Here is a 25,924-nt window from a genome sequence, read left to right as displayed (position 1 = left end):
TGGGGGTTCATCAGAGCAGACAGACGCTCCGGGGAGGCGTCTCCGGTCATGGGTGCCACGGGCACCAGGATGCGACCAAAGCCTTCAATGGAAGTGACGTTTCCTAATCACGGGCCCAGCTCTGCGGCGGGAGGGGTGCGGCGGCCACAGCCTCAGAACCCGGCTCTCCACGGCCCTCGTTTCTCTCCGAATTTTCCCAGGCTGAGAAGGCTGAAGGTGGAGCCGGAGGGACAGAGAAGGGACAAACGAGGACTCCATTTGTCGGGGACAGAGCCCATTTCAAACTGGCTTCAGAATGAAAGGGAATGTATTGGTTCGTATAACTCAGAGGTGCAAGGGCGGCTACCTGCAGGTGTGGCTGGATCCAGGTGCTCAGGTGATGCAGTCGGGAGCTCCCCCAGCCCTCAGCTCTGCCTCCCCCCATGGTGGCTCCACGGTCCGCCAGGCTCCCCTTGGCATCTTCATCTGCATCCGACAGGGGTGGGCTCCTCCGAGGCAAAGCAAAGGCAGTTACTGGAGAGGAGGAGGTAGCTGGCTCGGAAAACAGTGCCTGTGATGGACAGGAGGGTGAGGCTTTTCCTGAGATGCCAAAGGCAGACCGAAGGGCACAGGGTGCCGTGGCCCCGACTAAAGTGGTCACCGTCTGGTCCGCCCAGCCTGTGGGGACCCTCCTGGGCCTCAGCGCCCCGTCTGCAGCGGAGCCCACCCACCAGGTTCCACTGATCCTCATTCCCAGGGACGTGGGGCTCCTCTGCTGGAAGAGGGCTCTGGGCCAGTTTGTCTCTGGGGCCTTGGGGAGGGCACGTGCTGCTCCACCCCCGCCCTGCTTCCCCGCAGAGACGGCGCTGGGGGTGCTGCGCAGCCGCTGAAACGGAGTCCCAGGAGGGTGATTCTGTTGTTCACAAAACACCACGCCGTGATCAAGTCGGGCTTAAGAATAACCTGGACAGGGTGGTGATATTTTTGTTCATAAAGAAGCACATATCACTTGTCTGTATTTGTGCAGCTCAGGAAAGAGCTGGCCACGGACGGGACGTTTTCCTTTTACTTCTCTACGTTCTCTAGATTTTCTGAAATGAGTTGTGCTCAGGATAGGAAAATGTCCGTAAAAGCTAATTTTAAAAGGAAAAAGTGTAGGGCGGGTGGCCCCTCCGTGGGAGCAGGACTTTTTCCAGAGATGCTGGAGGGGCTGCACCTTGACTGAGGGCCATGACCCAGGAGAAGGCCGGGACTCCGGCCCTGGGACTGGGGAGGCCTCCCTGGGGAGGCGTCCGGGCACAGAAACAGAACTGACTGACGTTCATGAAGGAGGAGTCAGGCACCGGGGATACCGAGGAAATCAGCCACCGGAAGACACCAGGGAGGGCCAGGCAGCGTGCAGGAGGCAGAGGAGGGAGTCAGGGGAGCCCAGGAGAGGAGCCTGCACCCAGGAGAGGAGCCCGCACCAGGAGAGGAGCCCGCACCAGGAGAGGAGCCCGCACCAGGAGAGGAGCCCGCACCCAGAGGAGGAGCCGGCACGGCCCTGCACTGCTCACCCACCGCTGCCCTTGCCTCCCAGTCCAAGGAAGGAATAAGACCCTCACTCGGGTCCCCAGGCGCAGGAGCCTCAGGTGGGAGCTGCTTCCTGCTCCCAAGGAATGCCAACACTGGGCCCGCGCTGCCCACGGCTGCGCCCCTGATGTGTCCAGTCGCTCCCCAAATCTTTTATTTTTTACACTTTAAAAACGGGTATCATTCACATACCATAGAATTGCACCAACTGCACCAGTTAATAGTTTCTGGTACATTCCTAAAGTTAGGCAACAATCATTTTCGTCACCCACCCCCCCAAAAAAATTGCATGCATTGCTCTCTCCATTCCCCAGCCCCCGGCAACCACCAGCTGCTTTCTGTGTCTGTGGATTGGCAGGTCCTGGGCGCTTGATATGAACACGTGGTCTCTGTGTCTGGATTCTTTCACTCAACAAAACGCTTTCATGGTGCATCCACCATGCGGCCTGTGGTAGTGCTTCATTCCCTCCTATGGCTAAATGACGTTCTGTCGTAGAAATGGACCACGTTTTCCAATCCATTCATCTGTTAATGGACATCTGTGCTATTTCTACCCTTCAGCTATTATGAGTGATGCTGCCATGACCATTTGTGTATGAGTATTTGCATAAACATTTCTTTCAGTTCTCTTGGGTATATATCTAGGAATAGAATAGCAGAGTCATGTGATAATTCTTCGATTAACTTTTCGAGGAACTGCCCAATTATTTACTCTATTCACATGATCATTTTACATTCCCACCAGCAATGAATAAAGAGTCCAGTTCCTCTGTATCATCACCAATACTTATTTTTTATTATTTTATTTTCCTTTATAAAAAAAAATTATAGCCATTCCAGCAGGTATGAAGTGGTATCTCATTGTGGTTTTGGTTGAATTTTCCTGATGGCTAATGAAGGGAATTTTTTCATGTGCTTATTGGCCATTTGTGTGTCTTCTTTGCATAACTGTCTGTTCAAATACTTTGCCTATTTTAAAATTTATTTTTCATTTTATTGTTGAGTTCTAAGAATTATTCATATGTCCTGGATACTAGATACTTATGAGATATTCTCTGGGTTACCTTTTCACTTTCTTTTTTTTTTTTTTTTTTTTTTGAGAGAGAGACAGAGTCTTGCTCTGTCGTCAGGCACCAGGCTGGAGTGCAGTGGTGTGATCTCGGCTCACTGCAAACTCCACCTCCCGGGTTCAAGCAATTCTCCTGCCTCAGCCTCCCGGGTAGCTGGGACTACAGGTGCGCACCACCATGCCCAGCTAATTTTTTTGTGTATTTTTAGTAGAGACGGGGTTTCACCCTGTTGGCCAGGATGGTCTTGATCTCTTGACCTCATGATCTGCCTGCTTTGGCGTCCCAAAGTGCTGGGATTACAGGCTTGAGCCACCACATCCGGCCGCCTTTTCATTTTCTTGATAGTGTTCCTTGATGCACACATAATTTAATTTTGATGAAGTCCAATTTATGTTCTTTCCCCTTGGTTGTTTGCGTTTTTTCATCCCAAATCTAAGAAACAGTTGCCTAATCCAAGGTCATGAAGATTTGTGCCTTTAAGAGTTTTATATTTTTTGGCTATTATTGCTAGGTCTTTAATTCATTTTGAGTCATTTTGCATATCTAATGTGAGGTGAGGATCCGAGTTCATTCTGTGGACTACCAAGTTGTCCCAACACCATTTGTTGAAAGAACTATTATTTCCATATTGAATGGTCCTGGCACCTTTGTCAAAAATCGATTGACCATAGATGTGCGTGTTTATTTATGGACTCTCAGTTCTACTCCATTGAAGTAGATGCCTAGCTTTATGCTATTATCACATCTTCCAGAATGTGGTCGCTTTCTAATACGTTTTGAACTTGAGAGTGTAAGTCCTCCAGTCTTGTTCTTTTTTCAACATTGTTTTGGCTATTCTAGGTCCCTTGCATGAACACATGAACTTTAATTTTTTTACTTGTGTAAATTTATGCAATTTATAAATTTATGGGGTAGATTACAAATTGGGGTAAAAGTGCAATTTTCTTGCATGCATAGATTTCATAATGGTCAAGTCAGGGGAATCAGCTTATTCATTTTTACAAAAGAGACAGTTGGAGTTTTACTAGTGATTGCATTGATCATTTATTAGTTCTTTGATTTTTCAACAATATTTCATAGTTTTCAGTATACAAATTTTGCATGTCTTTAGTTAAATTTGTTCCTATGGGTTTTATTCCTTTTGATACTATAACAAATGGAACTTATTTCTTAATTTCCATTGTAGTTTTTTTCATTGATAGTGTTTAGCAGTGCAGCTGAGTTTGTGTGTTGATCTTGTATTCTGCATCCTTGCTGAACTCACTTATTAGCTCTAAGTGTGTGTGTGTGTGTGTGTGTGTGTGTGTGTGTAGGTTGCTCAGTGTTTTCTATAGATAAGATCATATCCTCAGCAAATGGAGATAATTATACTTCTTCCTTTCCAATCCAGATGCCTTTTATCTCATGTCCTTACCTAAGCACTGCAGCTGGAACTTCCAGTACAATATTGAATGAAAATGGTAGCACAGACAGGCTTATCTTGTTCCTCATCTTATGGGAAAATAGTTCATCTTCCACTCTGGAGTATGATGTTAGCTGCAGGCTTTTCATAGCTGCCCTTCAGCTAGCTGAGTAAGTTTCCTTCCATTCCCAATTTGTTGAATGCTTTTATTATGGAAAAATGTTGGATGTGTCAAATATAACTACTTTTTTCTGCATCTATTGAGATAATCACATAGTTTTAGTTCGTTGTTCTATTAATATATTATCATATTAATAGATTTTCCTGTTAAATCAACATGGCATTCCATGGGGAAAAAAATCTTATTTGGTAATGATGTTTGATTTTTACATGCTCCTGAGTTTAGATTAACAGTACCTTGTTGAAGAATTTTGTGTCTATATTCTTAAGGCCATTGATCTGTAGTTTCCTTTTTTGTAATGCTTTTGTCTGGTTTTAGTGTCAGGGTAATAACTGGCCGCAGATAATGTGTTAGAAAGTATTCCACACTCATATGTTTTAAGAGAGTTTTTGAAGGATTGGTGGTTCTTCTTTGAACATTTGGAGAATTTCTCAATAAAGCCATCTAGTCCTGTAATTTCCTTTGTGGAAATTGTTATTACTGTTTATGAACTCAGTGTCTTTGCTTATTATAGTTGTATTCAAGCTTTCTCTTTCTTCTTGGGTCAGTTTGGAAATGTGCTGCTTTCTAGGGATCGCCCCTTGTATTTAGGTTTTCTAATTTGTTGGTGTACATGGTACATTGCATTTCCTTATAATTTTTTTATTTTTGAAATGGATTCTCACTCTGTCCCAGACTGGAGTGCAATGGCACAATTTTGGCTCACTGAAATCTCCACCTCCCAGGTTCAAGCGATTCTCTTGCTTCAACCTCCCGAGTAGCTAGGATTATAGGCACCCACTATCATGCCCAGATAATTTTTGTATTTTTGTAAGGATATGGTTTCACCATGTTGGCCACGCTGATCTTGAACTCCTGACCTCAGGTTATCCACCTGCCTTGACCTCCCAAAGTGCTGGGATTACAGGGGCGGGCCACAGTGCCAGGCCATATTTCCTTAAAATGTTTTATTCTTCACAAGCTTGGTAGTAATGTTCTTCTTTTGTTTCCAGTCATTTGAGTCCTCTCTCTTTTTTCCTGGGTCAATGTAGCTAAAGTTTTGTCAATTTTGTTGATTCTTTCAAATGACCAGAATTCCATTTATTTCTGTTCTAATCTGTATTTACTTTTTTCTTCTTCCTTTAGACTGCTTTTCTTTTCCTAGGTTCCTAAGGCAGAAAGTTAGATTGATGACTTGAGATATTTCTTCTTGTCTAATCTAGATATATGTGTCTATAATAAATTTCCCTGTGAACTCAGCACTCCATAAATTCTGGTAAACCATGCTTTTGTTTTTATTCGTCTCAAAGGGTTTTCTAGTTCCCCTTGTGACTTTTTCTGATGTTTCTGACCCATTTTGTTCTTCAGAAATATGTTGTCTAATTTTCACATATAGACCAATTTACCAAGTTTCCTTCTATTCCAGATTTCTAACGTCACTCCAGTATTGGAGAACTTACTTGCTATGATTCCATCTTTTGATATTTCCTGAGACTTATTTTGTCACCTGGAATAGGATGTAATCCTTGTACCACGAGCACGTGTCTGCTGCTGCTGTCGGGTGAAATGTTCCGTAGGTGCCCTGCCCCAGAGGAGAGCCAGCAGGTCATGAGGAACAAGGGGCTCCTCGGTAATTAGTCAGTTTACTGGCTGCTTCAGATACTGCTTCAGTGATGGTGCCAGAGACACAGGGGGAGAAGCAGGTTCCTGCTGAGAGAGCTGCTGGGGCGGCCACATGTCAACAGTTAGAATAACAACAGCTTTCAGCATGCAAATGCTGCAACTGTGGGCCCAAGCAACGCGGACAAGTCCCTCCCCGACGGCACCATTCTCATAAACCCTCCCCTCCCGTGAAGCACCCTGCACGTGAATCAGAAGCTGGGCGTTCCCGCCGGCCATGAGGCGTCCTCGGCACGGCTGTGCCTCTTGGCTCCACTGTCCCCTTCCCGCTTTGGAGTTATTTGCTATGGAAGAAATTGCATTTTAAAAATAAAATAAAGAGCATTTGCAGTGAGAATGGGCTGCAGTAGGCAGAGCACTGATGGGAACCAAAGCCCACAAGCTGGCAGGAGGGACCCTTGTCCCCCAGGCACCTGACACACGGGAGCAGGAGAGGTGCCCAGGCCTTGCGGGCCTCAGGCTTCTATGACTGGAGGGTGCTCCGGGGGAAGACAGTACAAAATCATGCAGACAGAACTGCAAGGGGCCCTCCCACACTCTGCGGGGGCCCACGTGACATGGCAGGGACAGGGACTGCAAGCAGGGCCATGCAGGGCAGACGCAGCCCGGCTGTGCAGCAGTGCCCAGCCACCCCCTCACATGCCCACCGTGACGATCGCTTAAGGAAGAGCGGTCCCCCGACCACAGTCACCAGGCCACGCGCTGCCTCCGACGGCGTCCCTCCCTTCCTGGGTCCAAGTCTGACACGCCCTGGCTCCTGCCCGCAGCCCTGTGTTCAGCCCCACGGCTGTGTCTGCTCCTTCGAACCCCGAGCTCCGTACCTGGATATCATCACGGCCAGGTGGAAATCCGAAGGAAAGCGTCCAGCAGAGGCAGGCCCGAGCCCTAGGATCCCCGACGGGGAAGCTTGGTTGGCTGAGCACAGGTGAGGCCGGGGAGCTGGGCAGGGCCAGGCAGTCAGGGCTGTTACCACGAGGACTCACCTGGCCCGAGGCGACGCGGAGGAAGCGCGTGATGCGTCGGACCTAAAACCGAGCGGCGGCCGCTCTGGGCGGGGTGGGGGGGTGGGGGTTGGCGGAACGTGGACGGGTGGAGGCGCCGTGGGGGGCGTCCGTGGAGGTCCAGGCCGGAGTGGTGAAGGCGGGCTGGCACTAAGGGGGCTGCTCCAAGGGACAGTTAGGAGAAATTCCCTTGGGGCCAAAGCAGATTGAGCTGTGATCCGGGGAGGGCGGCCCAGAGGCTCCCTCCTGAGCCCTCGCCGACGTCCAGCTCCTCGTGCGCGGCGGAACCCCGGCCTGCGGGCGGCTCTTCCACCCCATGGGGTGGGGCACGGGACAGGGAGGAAGCCCTCTGGGGACCCCTCAGAGCCCTGGTTCAGGGAACCTCAGGAGCCCACGCAACCCACAGCCCATTCTGGAAATGGCGGTACCCCCCAGGGAACACACGGAGCGGGGAGGTGGGCCGGCTTTCCTCGGTGTCTCCTCGTCATCTGCAGCCGAGACCCCAGCCCAGCTCACTCCGGGGGCTCCTCGTCCTCATCTCTGACGGGAGCAAAGCACGACTCACCTGACAGCAGGCTGCTCATCGCCCATTTCTGGCCAAAGGAGACGTCAGGACCGCCCGGCAGTGTCAGGAAGCTGAGGAGGACCATGGTGACTGCAAGGTCGAGGGGGGGGGGGGGAGGTGAGAGAGTGTGTGTGTGTGTGTTTGTGTGTGTATGGATGTGGGTGTGTGCATGTATAGGTGTGTATGTGTGTTTATATATGTATGTGTGTGCCTGTATGTGTGTGTCTATTTGTGTGTCTGTGTGTCTGTGTGCATATGTGTGTGTTTGTGTGTATGTCTGTGTGTATGTGTGTGTATGTGTGAGCACATGTGTATATGTATGGATGTGTGTGGATATGTGTGTATGTATGTGTATGGATGTGTGTGTGCATATGTATGTGTGTGCGTCTGTGTGTGCATGTATGTATATGTGTATGTGTGACTACGTGTATGTGTCTGTGTCTGTGAGACTGTGTGTGTCTGTGTATGTGAGACTGTGTGTATGTGCATCTATGTGTGTGTGTGTGACTGTGTATGTGTCTGTGTATGTACATCTATGTGTGTGTGTGAAACTGTATGTGTGTGTGTGTGTGTGGGTGTGTGTCCTTCCTAGGTACAGCTTCTTAGTGTACCTGCAAATGCCCCTGAGAACAGCCCATGTGCCTGTCCCGTGCCCGTGGCCCCAGTGCCCTCCCATCCATGCCCGGCCCTTCCTGTTCTGCTGTGAACTTGTGAGGCCTGGGGGAACAGAGCCCTAGAGCTGGGCTTCCCAAAACCCTGGTCAGCTAGCCTCAGCTGGAGTGAGACAGCGAGAGGCCCTGGTGGGCTATGGGGGCAGGGAGCAGCCGGGCGATTCCCTTCCTTCTCTGCCTTAAGTGCCCCGAGCAGCTAGCTGTCTTCCCTTCCACGTCTCAGGGGTCCTGCAGCCACCACACACTGCGTGATTAGACAGTGCTCCACGGCATATTGCAGAGGAAGGCCATGTAGCAAGATCAGCAGGGGAGAAAGACCCAAGTGAGTCTGGATTACCCAGGTACAGGCTAGAGTTCTCCCTGGGGAAGGGCGCATCACACTGAACTTGAGTCTTGCTCCAGCAATGAAGAGCAGCAACCCACCCAGAGTGTTGCTTCCAGGGAGGTCGTGGAGGTCGCCAAGTGCAGGGGACAGGTCACATAGGCGCCCTCTGCCTGTGCAGCCACAGTGCTATGCGCCCTGATCACACTGCAGAGTCCAGGCAGCTGGGAGGGCAGGGCTTAGTTTCCTAAGTGTACAAATGACCTGGTCAACCAGGCACTCAGGAAACATCCCAGCAGCCAAGTTCCGGATGCTGGCTGAGGATCCGGGAGCATCTGTGAACACACGTCAGAATCGAGCAGCCTCCGGCCTGCTGTGTGCATCGTTCCTGCACACCGAGGCTGCTGTGGGTCCAGCCTCCCCAGAGACCCCAGCCCTGGGCTCTGCCAGTGCCATCCCCCCCACCATCCATCCCAGGGGCAAAGCCGCCACCCTCTCTCCTGGCCTCTGAGTTGCCTCCCAGACCCCATCTGACTTCTCAGCTCTCCCGCGCCCTCTGTAACCAGCTCCGTGCGTCAGCCTCCTGTGGGTAAATACATGAGTTCTCCTAGTGAGACCACAACTGCTGCATCCTTGGATTAATTCCAGGGTCCAAGGACAGAGGCCAGAGAGGCCTGCATGGAGCTGGGTATCAGATGTGGAACTAAGGGAGCCTTAGTCACCACGTTCTCAGTCAGTGAGGTCAGGCGCACATCCACACCTCAGGGACACTCCTTCTCGGGGACCTCCTGTGTGCAAACTGCACTCCCTGGAGAGCAGCTCAGGGGTGAGGACAGGCTTCTCTAAAGCAGGGTGGGGCATCACGGCCACTGAGGATGCACCATCCTCTCCTTGCCCTGGAAGCAGAGAATGGGAATGTGCGGCCGCAGTGAGCGTGTGGCCAACGGCAGGGCAGCTCAGGCTCCTTAGTCCCCAGCAGTGGACCCTGACTGCCTCCAGCCAGGTTCTCCATCCCCAGCCCAGGATTGGGGTCTCGGAGCAGTGCTGATGGCCAAGATGGAGAGGCGGGTTGCAGGAAGCCAGACACGGGGAAGGCATTTCCCAGCCTGGTGGGGCCACGGAGAGACCCCACCACCACCAGGAAGAGCAAAGTCAGAGCAGGACACGCGTGGGTCGGGGTGGGGTTCCCAGGGTCGGACACAGGCAGGCCCCTGCCTATCCCAGCCGGCAGCCTCTTCCTTTCTCCAGACGCCGCTCGGAAAAGAAGAGCAGATCTGGACCAGTGGGTGCTGCCTGCTCCAGACTCCCCAGTGCCTGCGAGGCTGGGCTCTACGGATTCCCAAGCAGCTGCAGTGGGACACCTGCAAACACACGCCCAGGTTCTCCAAAAGGTGATTGTAGATAAAAGTCCTAAATGAATGCAGAGCAGTTTCAACACCAGAGTTAACACACATGCTCCCAACTGTTTCTACATGTTAGGGAAAATCCCAACCTTGGTCTCTGAAAAACACAGGAGCGTGTTAGAGTCTTTTACAGTTCGTGATTTTCAAACACTCAAAACCAAATTGCCGGTTTGCAGCATGTATTTCAAATCTACTTTCTGTTTATTTAATGTCTTGGCATCTTTAAATTGAAGCGTCCCACCAGGGCTCCGAACCCGCTTTTTACAGCTGAACAGTGTGTCTGCCCAGGCTGCTGAACTCCTCGTCATCTATCTAGAAATTACCTCTCTGCATGTCGCCTGGAACTGTGGAGGGTTCACCATGATAAATTACAGCTCAAATTACAGAACAAGACCCCATTCATGATTTCAGTTTCTGAGTGTATAATTATGGTGCTTTTGCTAATGACATAATGAAAAGAGGTGATTATGTCATTAAAACGTGATTTTTCTTTTATACCCAAAGAAGCTGCCTGGGTGTAGTAATGAACCTCCTGGGTGTGGTGTCAAAGTGGGCTCTGCCTGCAGGACCCCAAGCCCACCCTACAGGGAAGATGGGGGTTTTGTGGTGGTGAAGTATTTCCTCATCACTGGCTGACCTGTTTAGTCCTGGGAACGAGACACTTTCAGAGTTAATGCCACAGATACTCTCCTTCCATTCGGTAATGTCAGTACCAAACAAACCCTTAATCTAATTGTCTGAATTATCCGGTTGAGATCCGGGGCAGTCTTGTTCTGTTTAATGACTGGCAATTAGGCTTCAATGGCACCCACGCTGACAGGTGCTGGATTGCAGGCTAGGGGTGTCTCGAGTGGCTTCTGTCCTGCCCTCCCTGCGGATCCGGCTCTGGTACCCACTGCAATGAAGTCCCCAAGGGAGTATGGGAACACGTGAGCCTCTCTGTGCAGGGAGGTCCCAGGACGGACACCGACGCAGAATCTCTTCGCCTTCCACAGGTTCTGGGTGTACCCCAAATCCAAACTCATGCTGGGAAGCACCTCAACACTCTCCCACCCCGGCTCGGGCTGGACAAAGCCCAGGTGCTACTGAGCTTGACACTCTTCAATGGCATTCATCTCTTTCTGCGCCAATGACATCTTTATTGGGGAGGCATTCACTTATGCGCCCGAGGCTCAGCACCTCACCAGCTGCTGTGGGTCTGAGCTGGCGGTGGGGGGGCTGTGGGGGTTTTGTTCACCCTACACTGAAGGGCCCCGAGCACCTTCTCATCCACCCACGCACAGGAGAGTCATTAGTTCAAACACAGGCCTGCCTTGGACTCCCAACAGTTTCAAAAGGAAATGAAATTTCAAGAGATGCAAAGCAGCGATGGTGGCCATATACCACGTTTCCTCCTTGTTAACACGACGAAAATGTCATTATCCCTCCTTAAAAGAAATCCCAGCCACCTGAAGGACTGTCAGCTCTGCTGCACTGTGACAGTCACCTATTCTCGTCTGCCTGTGCCTTTTCCCTGTTTCCGCAGGAGGAAGATGAGTTTGAGCTGGTTCCATTTCACCATCAATGGCAGGGCATGAGGAGTGGGAAGAAACATGGACTCAAAGCGGGGCCTGCCGCCTGTGTTCTCACCAAGCCACAGCGCATGGACCTGCGCCCCCTGCCCCCAGCGGCAGCCTGGCCTGGGCAGGTGACCCCAGTCTAGAGGAGGGACAGGGACAGTGACAAGAGAAAGGGGGACAGGGATCTGACCTGGGAGCAGCAAAGAGCATGTCCTGACAATTCCCTGATTAACTGCACGGATGCAGAGGACGGGTCTCTATGGAGAAATACATGTGGCTTATTTAATTAATCCTGAAAAGGAACTTCCCCAAGCCTTGCCCCACACTGGAGTCCCCCTTCTAACGATGAGAATAGATCATTAAGTGAGATTCCATGAAGTCTGCCCAGATTTTTCTTAATGAATTCCATGAAGGTGTTACTTTCAGGACCCTGCCCCGGTGCCCCTTGTTCACGGACATCCTATGGGTGCTGGGTCCTGCTGCGGCCCGGGAGGGTCCAGGGATGCCACCTGGGGGATTTCTGCTCCCAAACAGGCTGCCCCACCCACCTATGCCCTCCGTGTGCCCTCCCCTGCCCTCTCCATTAATCAGCGTGAACCGAGGACTCCACTCTTAATATTTACCAAAGTTGGACATTTTAAAATGTCATTTTCCTGGGAGGAGATCATTATTAAAAAGGGAAATGATTTCTTCTGAAGCCAAATATAAATTACCCCATGGACTGCCCTTATTCATCTCCCGGTATCCTTCCCACCCGGATGAGTCAATGAGGCAAAGCTAAGTGTGGGCACACAGGGTGTCACCATATCTGTCACTCGGGCTGTGTTTGGATCTGTTTTCTCTGCCTTTCCGATTGACTTTTCCCCGCTCTTGGCTGTGCCAGGCAGAGCTAATGTCCACGCATTTCACAAGCATGGGAAAATTCAGAAGCTGTTCTTGCTAGGAGAGGTGCCCAGAGAGGAAGGTGCCAGCCAGGAAACACAGCCAGGTTCTAAAAGCCTCCGATTTGCTTAACTGCGTGAGTGATGCATATTCATTACTCATAAAGGCAGGAAGGGGAAGGGGCCAGAAAACACTGGCGGGCAGAGAAAGTAGAACCTATAAATCTCTATTATCAGGGACAAATCACTATGAGCAATTAGGACTGAATCTTTACCATCTTTCACAGTTTCACTTTTAAAAGGCACACATAGAATGTACGTAATGGGCATAACCTTGTTTATACCTAGATGGGACCACGTTATAAACAATATTTTGTCACCTACCAATTTCACTAGACTGTGTTTAACACCATTCAAATTTCACACCATTGCTTCTAATTAATGCAGATCTGTGAGACCCCTTGATTTCTGTAGAGCCCTCATCTGCCTCCATCCTAAAGTTGAGACAGTCCCTGTGTTCGGTTCTCAGGTTTTCCCAGTGTTTTGGAGATCTTGCCCTGGGATGTAAGCAGTGTCTCTGGCTGGGGCTTGGATGGGGGACCGCCTGGGGAGACCGGGGCTGGAGGCTCTTCGCTTCCAGCTCTCTTCCCGTTTTTCCCTGCTTGCTGCCCCAGTGCCCCCCAACCACACCCTCTCTGGCTCCCCATTTCCTGCCTGCCTGTGGGAACCCACCCCCCTCCCTGCCCCACCCCGCCCCGTCCCAGCTGCTGCAGCCTGGGACTACCCATGAGACTTGGCCCCAGCATCCCTCAGTGCCATAGCAACCTGAGGGTGCCCCAGCCCAGAAGCTAAGCGGGGTCGGGCCTGATTGGGGCTTGGATGGGTGGCTGGCAGAGGCGACCTGGGACTGGAGGCTTTTGGCTTCTGGATCCCTTCCTGCTTTCCCCTGCTTGTCACTTCGCTTCCCAACCACATCCTGTCTCTCTGGCTCTCTCTTTCCCATCTGCCTGCATGCCCCCACTGCAACCCAGGACCTCCCCTCAGGGCTCAGCCCCAGCATCCCCCAGCCACAGCAACCTGAGGGTGCCCCAGCCCAGAAGCTAAGCAGGGTCGGGCCTGGCTGGGGCTTGGATGGCACAGTGGGCACTGTGCCTAATGACACGATGACCATCCTCCCCAGGTGGCCCCTGTTTCCATCACAGGGCTGAGAGGGATTCTGGAAAGTTCCCTGGACTCCTTCTCTGCCTGTGAGCTTCCCTGCCACAGCTGACTAGATTTAAGAGGGAAATGGCCCAGGAGCCCACAGGCTACCAGACAAGGTCCTGCTGTCCCTAATGTCCACCCCTAGCAACTGTCAGCTCTCCTCTCAGCCAGGGGGTAGCCCCAGGGCAGGGCCAGGCAATGTCCTCTCCTTGGCTTCATTATTAACCGAAGAAAAATGGGTGCCCTTTAAAGACTTCCTAAGATGAGGAAAAAGTAAGTCAGAAGGAGCCATATCAGGACTGAAAGGAGGACGCCTGATGATTTTCCAGGGACGCTCTCAAATTACCCTTGTTTGATGAAAGGAAATAGCAGGCGCATTGTTGTGGTGGAGAAGGACTCCCTGATGCTTTCCCAGGCGACTTTCTGTTAAAACTTTGGCTTTCTCAAAACACTCTCATAATAAGCAGCTGTTATTGTTCTTTGGACAATAACTTTCTTTCCTCCAGAAAGTCAACAAACAAAAATGCCTTGAGCATTCCCAAAATCTGTTGCCATGACCGTTGCTCTTGAGCGGACCACTCTGCTGAGACTGCACCGCTTCCGCCTCTTGGTAGCCATTGCTTCGATTGCGCTTTTTCTTCAGGATGGTACGAGCAAAGCCACGTTCCATCTCCTGTGGCAGTTCTTCAAAGCAGTCTTCAAGATCTCGATCTCTCATTACAATTTCCATTGAAGGCTCTGCTCGGCTTGAAAGCTGATCTGGGTGCAACGGTTTAGGCACTCATGAAGTGGAAAATTTGCTCAACTTTAATTTTTTGGCCAGGACTGGGTAAGCTGAACCAATTGAGACGTCTGTGGTGTTGGCTATTACTTATGGTGCTAAGCACCAGTCCTCTTCAATTGGGGCATAAACAAGATGAATTTTTTCCCTCTCAAATTGATGTGGTCTGCTGCTGCAGACTTCATGTTCAACATCATCCTATTCCTTCTTAAAATGACTCAGGCATTTGTAAATGGCCGCTTTCTGTGGGGCATTATCTCGCTAAACTATTCATAAAGCATCAATGACTTTACCATTCCCGTATCGAAGCTTCACCATAAATTTGGTGTTGTTCTTGCTTCAATTTTAGCATAATTCACGTTGCTCTGATAGGGACTCTTTCCAAACTGATGTCTTATCTTTCTTAGTGTCTCAAACTAGATACTTTTCAGACATATTATAACAAGTTAGTATGAGTTTATTTTGGTGCAAAAGAAATTTGAAATCCATGCATAGTTTTTTCATAAGACACGTTTTCCATGAACTTTTAAAAATCCCTCATGAATACAGCTGACGAACAACACAGATTTGAACTGGTGGGGGTCCACTTGTACGTGAATTTTTTTCAGTAAATATGTTGGAAATTTTTTCAAAGATTTGCAACAATTTGAAAAACTTGCAGATGAAACACACAACCTGGAAATATTGGGAAAAAATTTAAAGTTAGGCATGTCATGAATGTATGAAATATACATAGATACTAGTCTACCTTATTTACTACCACAAAATTAGACAAATATAAAAGTTAAAATTTATCGAAATTACACATAAAACACAGACTTTACAAGGCATCATTCACAGTCAAGGGAAATGTAAACAAACATAAAGACACAGTATCAAATCATAACTACATAAAACTAACTGTACACATGACATACCACCATGATCATTTCATAGCCACCTCTTGTTGCTATTATGGTGAGCTCAAGTATTCTGAGTATTTGCTTTAAATGTGGTGTGATGCTAATAGCCTCCACATGAGCAGCTCACCTCTCCAGTAAATTACATATTGCAGTAAAAAGTGATCGCTTGTGGTTCTCATGTATTTTTTAATCCTGTTTACTGCAATGCCATAAACCTTGAATAACACCATGAGACCTATGTGAAGTACCACTAGTGATGCTGGAAGTGCTCCCAGAAGCAGAGAAAAGTCATGGCATTCCAATAAAAAGCTGAATTGCCTGATGTGTACTCTAGGTCAAGGTCTGCAGCTATGATTGCTTGCCAATTCAAGATAAATAAATTTAGCATAAGGGCCATTACAAAAAAAAAAAAAAAGGAAATCCATGAAGTCATTGCTGCAAGCACAAACACCTTACATTTTTTGTAGCAGACCCTTGAATTTTGTATGGAAAAGCGTGGCTTCTGTGTGAGTGCAGGATTACTATGAGAAAGGCATACCTGTAGACTTTAATATGACTTGTGAAAAACCAAAGTCATTGTCTGACAACTTAAAGCAAAAGGAAAGTGAAGAAGCTAAAGCTGGAGAATATAATGCCAGCCAAAGATGGTTTGATAACTTTAGAAAGAGAGAGGTTTGGCTTTCAGAAAATGTCAGGATAATAGGAGAAGCAGCTTCTGTGTACCAAGAGGTAGCAGATAAGTTACCAGACACCATTAAGAAAATCAATGAGCAGAAAGGCTATCTGCCTGAACAGATTTTTAATGCTGACAAAAGTGCTCTATTCTGGAGGGGAAATGCCACAAATGGCATTTGTTAGTAAGAAGAGAAGCGAGCACCAGCACTGAAGGCAGGCAGGGAGAGGCCAACTCTACCGTTCTGTGCAAATGCAGTTGGGTTTATAATCAGGACTGCCCTTGTCTATCAAGCTGCTGACCCCCAAGCCTGGAAGGGAAAAGAAACACCAGTTGCCAGTCTATGATTATACAGCATGGAGGTCTGGACAGTGAGCACCCTTTTCCTGGATTGATTTCACGGATGCTTTTGCCTGATGTAAGAAAGTACCCTGGCAGTAAGGGACTGCCTTTAAAGTCTTTTTGATATTGGACAATGCCCCTGGCCACCCAGAACATCTTGGATTCGACACCAAAGGCATCAGAGTGGTCTTGTCCCCAAATACAATACAATGTCTTATACAATACAAATACAGTGTCTCTAATTCAGTCTCTATATCAGGGTCATAAGGACCTGTAAGGCCCATTACGCATGGTACTGTGTGGCAAGGATTGTCAATGCTACGGAACGTAATTCCAATAGCAAAAATGTGATGAAAGCCTGGAAGGATTACGTCATGGAAGATGCCATTGTTAGAAAAAGCTGTAAAAGCCATCAAGCCTGAAACTATACATCCTGCTGGAAATAACTGTGTCTGGATGTTGTACATGACTTCACAGGGTTTACAACAGAGACAATTTAAAAAATCATGAGGCCGGGCGTGGTGGCTCATGCCTGTAATCCCAGCACTTTGGGAGGCCAAGGTGGGCAGATCACGAGGTCAGGAGATCGAGACCATCCTAGACAACATGGTGAAACCCATCTCTACTAAAAATACAAAAATCAGCCGGGTATGGTAGCGCGTGCCTGTAGTCCCAGCTACACGGAAGGCTGAGTCAGGATAACTGCTTGAAGCCAGGAGGCAGAGGTTGCAGTGAGCCACACACCTGAGAAACAGTGAGACTCCATCTAAAAAAAAAAAAAAAAAAAAAAAAAAAAAAAAAAAAAAAAAATCATAAAAGCAATAGTGCATCTGGAAAAAAAAAAGTGATTGGAGGGTGAAGAGTTTCAAGACATGGATCTTGGAGAAATCCAAGAGCTGAAAAGGAAGGTGTGGCAGGAAACACATTGACCCCAGACAGTCTGCCAGGAGCATCCCAGTTATTGCACCCTGCTTTGAGTTCCTTACTGACACTCACACTTCTATGACGCAGACACTGAATCTAAAGCAAATGGTGGCAGAGGGATTCACATACAGATATTCTTAGAGAAATGGAAAAGCAAACAAGCCAGACAAAATTTCCATGAAATTGCACCAAGGGTGCTGGCCTCTCTTGCCTGCCCTTGCTCCACCTCCTCCACCTCTTACATCTCTGCCACCCCCGAAACAGCACAACCAACGCCTCCCTTCTCCCCTCCTCTCAGCCTACTCAGCACGGAGACGATGAGGATGAAGAGCTTTACGATGATGCACTTCCACTAGTGAACAGAAAATACGTTTTCTTCCTTCTTACGGTTTTAAATAACATTCTCTGTATGCTAGTTTACTTTATTATAAGAATACAGTGCACAACATACAAAATATATGCAAATCTATTGTTATCAGTAATGCTTCTGGTCAACAGTAGGCTATTAATAGTTAAGTTTTGGGAGAGTCAAAAATCATACATGGATTTTTCAACTGCATGGGAGGTCAGCACTCCCAATCCCTGTGTGGGTGAACTGTACACACATACACACACACACACACACACACACACACACACACACGATTCCTCCTTGGATTGTTTTTCTGCAAACCTCCTACTCATGCACTGCCTACATTACTTTGATCTTGTCCAAGCTTCTTTAGAATTTCATAAATTATACTTTTGCATCAGTTATAATATTGGCTCAAGATAGGAACTGGATCCAATTACAGAAAAGGAGGAAATGTGCATTCTGGCAGCTGGGCTTATGGTAAGACCTGGCATCCTGCTTAGCTGTGGGCTCTGCTCACTGAGCCTCAGCCTGTCCTTTGCTCGCCCCAGCCCAGATGCACTTCATTCACGGAGACTCTGTCCATCCAGACCAGTGCTGTCCAGTCCCTTGGCTTCCCTGGGCCATACTGGAAGAAATGTCTTGGGCCACACATAAAATACACTCACACTAACGCTAGCTGATGAGCTAAAAAAAAATCTCATAATATTTTAGGAAATTTTACATATTTGTGTTGGGCTGCACTCAGAGGTGTCCTGGGCCACATGTGGCCCACAGGCTGTGGGTTGGACGAGGCTGATCTAAACCTAGAGCAGCGCCCTCATCCCCAAAGTGCATATTTCTGGGTTGTATCTATGAGGATGATTCTGCCTGAGGACAAGTGAAACAAGGCCTAGGCGTGTTGGCCACACAGCCCATTGGTTTTGGGAAGGGACTGGTTCAATATGGTTTTGGAACCCAGAGGGTCTCCCCCAGACCTGGCAACTGAGCCAGACTGGCTCTGGCCCCTGAGCTCGAATGGTGACAGCAGGGCTCCTGGTACAATCCCATGTCATCCCAGCAGCTCAGGGTGTGCCAGCAGAAGGGAGGGCACAGTACTGAAGGGGCTGGACCCACTGCTCAGCCACAGGAGCCTGTGGGGAGGAGGGTGGCCCCCAGGCATGGGTGTACTCTCCCATCTGCAAGATGACAGAGCTGCCTTTTCCCATTGGACAGAAAGAGCCCAGCTCCAGAGTTCCCAAGATGCACCAAGTAAGAGGAAGCCCAGGTCCGGGACCCCTGTGACAGTTTCTCTAGTAACAAATGGCCCTGAAATCCCAGCAGCAACACAAAACCTCAGTTCCTGCTCACCTATACTCCAGGAGCAGAGCGGGCTGAGGCTCGGCTCCACAGAGTCACTCAGGGCCCTGATGACCAAGGCTCTGCTCCTCATGTCCACACTCAAGAAAGCACGTGGCCCCTTAGTCAGGGCAGCAGGAAATATCTAGCTGGAGGGGCCTGGGCAGATTTTCTCTGCCTCAGCCAAGTGTCACCAGGACCCTCCTGCCCTCAGCCCATTGGCCAGGACCAGTCACATGACTCTGCCTGTCAGCAGCGGGCGGGATAAGTGGGGACAGAGGTCAGGTCAGGTGGTGCCACACCTTCACCCGTCCTCCTGCTCAGGCCACCCAGAGGGGCCCTAGAGGGCCTTTAATTCACGATCCTGTTTCTGAGATGAACACAAAGACCTCCTGGACACCAGAGCCCAGAGGACAGAGAGTGTTTGAGCAGCCTTGTGATCGAGATTGATTTTCATGCCTTTGACTTAATTTGCACAGCACCCACTCTGGGGGCGAACGCATCCAGGAAAGCCCCTGCCGACCACTGAAAATGGAGAACCCACGGCCCAGGGGAAGCTCAGAGCCTGCTCTGTGGCCGGCAGCCAAATGCACACAGAGCCTCTGGTCAGTGTCACAGGAGGGTTTTCACTGCGCAGAAAACTCTCTTCTCTGAACTTGAGAAATAACCAAATCGATGGCTCGTGGTGGGTCCTAGCGCCATGGGACCCAGGAGAGGCGAAGTTTCCTAAAAGCAGGGAGCGCCCAGCTGGAGGCGCATCCGTCAACGCCCGCTGCACAGCAAAGGCCGCACATCCCAGGGGTGGAACGCGGGGCTTTCTTCCCGGGTGACTGCAGTTTGGTCTCGGTGGCTCAGATCTCACTGGGCTCGCCTGCAGGTCTGAGGGTCTGATGGATGTCAGCTGACCTTGCACCACTCACATGACCAGTGCAGCAGCTGCAGTGGGGCCGGCTCTGCTCCGGAACCGCGTGGCCTCCCTGGCCCCACAGGCAGCCAGGCAGGTCCTCCTGTGCTGATGGCAGGGCGCAGGGAGTGAGCCTCAGTGGGGACCTCCCTGGAGCCCGGACAGCACCTGTCCACCGATGTTTCACTGGACAAAGCAGGGGACGTGGCCAGGCCCAGGGCTGAGGACTGCAGCAGAGTATTCCACACCTGGAGGACAGGGCCAGGAAGAGAAAGAATATTTCAGGAAAATCATCTCTATCTCCCCCGGAGCACAGCAGGGTGTGGGCCTGGGGCTGCCATGGCCATGGGCCGTCTCTCCCAGGACTCAGCCCCACACCTGCCCGTGTCCTCGGCTGGACGTGGAAGGCTCCACCCTCGCGGCCTCCGCAGGGAGCAGACCCGATGACGCTGCTAGATTCCCTGCGGCCAAGACCTCCCGAGGCGACCACGACATGTGCCCGGCACTTGTGTCCTTCCTTGCGCCACGCTGCGGGGCCTGTCTCCTGGGGGTCTCCGAGCCTCGGAGTCCTGCTGCTCCTGACCCTGAGAACGCTCCTCGCCGGGAACAGAACCTTCCCCGACGCCCGGGGCCTCAGCAGCTCAATCAGGCCGTCCCCGACCGCGGCTTCCAGGCCCGCCTGCCTTCTGAACATAAAAGCTGATTAAAACCCCGTCGCCCACTGGGAGCGAACGCCCTGTGCATGGCTGCTCAGGAGGAGTCCGTGGGAGCGAATCTCTCTTCCTTAATCTTCCGATGGGAGACCTATTTCCCCAGAAAGCAGTCGTGAGACATCCATGAGCAGTGACGCTGTGTTCCCGATAAGCTGTGAATTATCTCGTGTCTAAAAGGCGCCTCAGCCCACAGCAGCTGCTGCCCTCGGGGACGCACTAGAAACCGTCTCCCCGGCTGCCGGCGGGGTCCTGTTCCAGGGCCGTGAGGGGCCAGGGACGTGGACACCAGAAGCCTGAGGGGTCTGCACCGTCCCCACCCCATTCTGCTGGCCGGAGCCGCTCCCAGGCTCAAACCCAAAGCCCAGGGCAGAGGGTGCGGGCTTCTTGGGGAGGGGTGAAGCCCTGGGGCCACGAGCTGGGTCTAGCACAGCCGCCACCGGGGGCTATTCCCAGGTGGGGGGCTGAGAGGAGCAGGGACGTCCCCGAGGGGCGCCTGGGCAGGCACAGGCCCTGCAAGGTGACTCCTGGTCCATCCCTCAGGAGGACACCATCTCCCAGGACCCCGGAGGCAGTCAGACGTTTCCGAACAGGGCCAGATGGAAAATAGCAACCATGAGGGGTAGGTCGGGCTCTGGGGACGCTGACGGAGAACTTGCAGAACTGTTTTCAAAGATACAGAGAAAGGAGGGGTCCACTCTAGAGCCCTCCCCTACTAGAATTCCTGCAGGAAATGGATAAAGAAGACGGTCTGCTGAGAAGCATCTGAAATACAGTCAGTCACAGTGAGCAAAGGAAACGATGCATGTGGTATAACATCAAATAATTATTAAATAATAATATCGACAGAGGAAACACAACCAAACCCAGCTCAAAGACTGTCAGCCAGAGAGCAATAGTTGAAATCAATACGTATAATTCAGAAAGGAGGCAGAGAGGTTTATGAATTAAAGTGTAAAGAATTAAATGCACGTGTCACAGGGTAAGCAGCAAGAGATGCAGAATGTCCGTCCGAAAACCAGCAGGGGAAGGAAAAGAATGAAAAAATCCTCGAGAAGGCAGCGCGTGCGATGCTGTTATCCCGGAAAGCGCGCGCGTCTCCATGTTTCTGTGTGTGTTCAACGTATCCTGGAAGGTTCACAAAAGACAGGGTTGCCCACGGGCAGAACCTGGGAATTCCTCTCTCAGTGGCAGTTGTTAGAGAAAGAGGACATTCATTTAAAATCACCGCAGATTCCTCCTGGTGGAGATTAATTTTAAAACCCCTCATTTAAGAGAAGGGAAAAGTGTGGCCGTAAATTGGAGGAGATCTAAAGGACGTGCCGGGAGAGGACGTGGGCTTAGGGAGGAGGCCCTTGAGACGGGCACTCCTGGGCACCTCTAGAGGAGATGGGACGAGGAGTAGTCGGGAGACGAGCCAGTGATGCGGGGGAGGCAGGTCGGGCCGCAGGGCTGCCAGGGGCCTGCTGCTGCCTTCCCAGAGCTCCTGCTGTGCCGTCGTCACATCCCTGCCATAGCTCCCTGGAGCCAGGTGGCCTGGGCTTTACACAGGTGAAGGCCCCGAGTGGCACAGCCGCGCCAAGACGTGCTTTAGGGAAAAACCTGCCCAAGCGTTAAAGGGAAATGAGGTCAGGGTGAACTTTGTCACCTCTGGGCTTGAACAGAGGAGAGCGTCTGTCCTGGGATGGAGGACGTGGGTGGAGAGGGACCCTAGAGCGTGGCACCTGCAATGTCAGAGGGACCTCGGCACGAACACCTGGCATAGCCGTGCCATCTTGTTTGCGCCTGGGTTCATCCTCCTGGAGCCGGCTCCTCCATCCCGGGGAGCAAACCCTGCCCTCCCCGTCCTGATGGGCAGACCAGGGGCAAATTGGTTTCTTGAAACGGGAGACACCTGCGGGCACAGCCCAGCGGACACTCGGTTGTCAGAAGTTGCCGCGCCCGCTTCATTTTGCTTATCGAGCTTCTCCCGATGCCCAGAGCACTTTCTAATGAGAAATGAGCAGCAAATCCAAGGAATTCAGTGGGAATGGGATGTGGTGGCATGATTCATAGTTTAGTTTGAATAAGGAGAGAATCACACCTATGAGAGATTCGGAACCACCGCCTCCACCACACATGGCTCCTCTCAGCAGGAGTCCCTCCCACCCAGGGCTCCCCCAGCACACCCGCTCCACATCACGGGTGCCAGCCCGGCCCAGCCCAGCCCGGCCCAAACTCAGAGAGCTGGACCCAGCGGGGAGGCCAGAGCCCAGCCCAGGGCTGCTCCCTCCCTTCCCATCCCCACTCAGGGCCAGCTCGTCTTCACAGCTCAACCCCGTGCCCTGATCCCTTTTCCGCCCAGGGACTGTTCTAAGGTGTCTGGCACAACTCAGGAAGTGCTGTGGAGTCAGTGAAGGCTCTCAGCCAATGACAGTGCCCCGTTCCCGTGTGCCTCTTCCCCCATGGGGGCCGCAGCATGGGGGGCGGCTTCCCCGCATCAGCCCCCTGTGCGCTCTGAGCTCTGCCGCTCCATGCCTCGCACAGCTGCCTGCCTTGTGCACAAGGGAGCTGCCTTTGACCTGATTTTGGCCATGGCATTGGTGGTCACAGAGGTCAGGCCTTACTGATTTAGAAAGAAATGTCCTGGACTGCAAGCCGTGAGCTGTGTGGCCCTCAGGACCACAGGTGGCTGCAGACCTGGACCGAGAGGCCACAGAGGCAGGGCCCCAGGTTGCCCCAGAACACATGGTCCAGTCCTGCCTGCTGATCTCCTGCTGGTCCCCCCAGCACCGCCTCCCTCCCAGAGCCTCAGTGTCCCCATCGAGATGAGAAGACAAGGGTCTGAACCCCAGAACTGACCGGGAAGGCCCCAGTGGGAGGGTGGGAATGGGATTGACCTTCCATTCCCAGAGAGACCCCCAAGGGCCGCCTGGGGTGAAGTCTGGCCTCTCCTCTGGCTCACTGTGCAACTTCCATCTCACTTTATTTTTGTCCAAGTCATGAACATAACAGAACACATCTTGGAGTGCTCCTGTGAAAATTCAGGGGATTAGACAAGTAATAAGGGGTCAAGTAATGTCAGCTGGGCTGTCCCTATGTCCCCAATCCCCAGCCCAGTGTCTGGAGTGGAAGGGCTCAGGACATGTGTGACAGGGTGTGGGATGAGATCACATACGGGCCGTGAACCCCCTGTGAGGACAAGGCAGCGTCCCCTGGAGGTGTAGGTCAGGGCTGGTGATCCAGGAGTAATGGAAGGAAGATGGAGAGAGGGAGGTGGGGAACAGAGCACTGTCCACGGACCAGCCATGAGGACAGGTGGGAGGGGCCGGCCCAGTCACATGGGAGGGTTTCCTATCACGAAGTACGTGCACAGGGACCACAGTGGCATGACGTGTTAGGACAGGTCGCCCAGTAAGGGAAGCTCATCTCGAAATATCATGGACCGCCTTCTCCCCTATTTGGTGAAAACGTTATTTGCATATTTCACTAAAATAAGACTGGAAGGAGAGCTGGCAAAATACTACTAGTGAGAGTGAGTGGCCAGACTGCTTCTTATTTTAGGAAAAAAGTTCTCTAGTTTTAATTTCACCTTATCTGAACATATTCACTTTGTAAAGCTGTGAACAGTACATGTATATTTTTAAGAAGAGGTCTGGGCACAGAGGCTCATGCCTGTAATCCCACACTTTGGGAGGCCAAAGCAGGATGATCTCTTGAGTCCAGGAGTTTGACCAGCCTGGGCAACATAGGGAGCCCTCATCTCTAAGAAAAATTTAAAAAATATATATCCAGGTATGGTAGCGCCTGTAGTCCCAGCTACTTGGAAGGCTGAGGGGGAAGGATTGCTTCAGTCCAAAGGGTCAAGGACCCGCTGCACCCCTGCTTGGGTGACAGAGTGAAACCTATCTCAATAAAAAATTTAAAAATAAATAAAGTGAATTAACATCCAATGAAGAATGATCTCACTTTCTCAAAGAAATCAATTACATATAGAAAAGACATTTGGGCGACCAAGACAGGTGGATCACCTGAGGTCAGGAGTTCAAGACCAGGCTGGCCAACATAGTGAAACCTCATCCCTACTAAAAATATAAAAATTAGCCAGGCGTGGTGGTACATGCCTGGTGATCCTAGCTACTCAAGGGGCTGAGGCAGGAGAAACACTTGAACCAGGAGGTGGAGGTTGCAGTGAGCTGAGATTGCACCACTGCCCTCCAGCCTAGGTGAAAGAGTGAGACTCCATCTCAAAAAAAAAAAAAAATGGGCCAGGCACAGTGGCTCATGTCTGTAATCCCAGCACTTTGGGAGGCCAAGGTGGGTGGATCACAAGGTCAAGAGATCAAGACCATCCTCGCCAACATGGTGAAACCCCCTCGCTACTAAAAATACAAAAATTAGCTGGGCATGGTGGCACCTGCCTGCAGTCCAGCTACTCAGGAGGCTGAGGCAGGAGAAGTACTTGAACTGGGGAAGTGGAGGTTGCAGTGAGCCGAGATCAAGCCACTGCACTCCAGTCTGGGTGACAGAGCAAGACTGCATCTCAAAATAACAATAATAAATAAAATAAGACATTAGTAAGAGAAAAAAAGAAGGGGTGACTGTGATGATGATGGTCATGATGAGGACAATGATGAAGGTGATGGCGATGATGATGGTGGTATGATGGTAATAGTGGTGACAATGGTGATGGTAACGGTGGTGATGATGATGATGGTGATGATGATGATGATGGTAATGGTGGTGATGATGGTGATGACGGTGGTAATGCTAATGGTGGTGATGATGGTAATGCTGATAGTGGTGATGATGGTAAGAATAGTGATGATGAATTGGATTTTGATGGTGACAAAGATGATTATGGTAATGATGATGGTAAAGAATACAATAATGAAGAAAATGACAACATAACGATCATGATCACTGTCATGACAGTGACAATGGTGGAGATGATGGTAATGGTGATGATGATGGTGATGGTGGTGATGATGGTAATGTGATGATGATGATTGTAATGGTGATGATGGTAACGGTGGTGATGGTAATGGTGGTGATGGTGGTGACAATGGTGGTGATGGTGACAATGGTGATGATGGTGATGATGGTTATGATGGTGATGGTGATGATGATGGTGATGGTGGTGATGATGGTAATGGTGGTGATGATGGTGACAATGGTGATGATGGTAATGGTGGTGATGATGGTAATAGTAGGTGATGGTGGTGACAATGGTGATGATGGTAATAGTGATAATGAAGGGGATTTTGATGGTGACAGATAATGATGGTAATGATGATGGTAAAGAATATAATAATGAAGAGAATGACAAAATAACAATATCGTGACAGTGACAATGGTGGAGATGATGGTGATAATGAGGATATGATCATAATGGTAATAATGGTGGACAGCCAGGAGGTCAGAATAAAATGTTTCAAATCCTCCCCCTTTGCCTTCCAGACCTCCCTCCTCAACTCTATTCCCATCTATATCCTTTCATTTCCCAAAGGCAACAGAAAAACAGGGCATGTGCTCGGCACCCATGTCCCAT

Source organism: Saimiri boliviensis, chromosome 7 (assembly GCF_048565385.1).
Source record: "Saimiri boliviensis isolate mSaiBol1 chromosome 7, mSaiBol1.pri, whole genome shotgun sequence".
Classification (NCBI taxonomy): Eukaryota; Metazoa; Chordata; class Mammalia; order Primates; family Cebidae; genus Saimiri; species Saimiri boliviensis.
The sequence above is the reverse complement of the archived record's forward strand: the minus strand, read 5'-3'. Positions refer to the sequence as shown.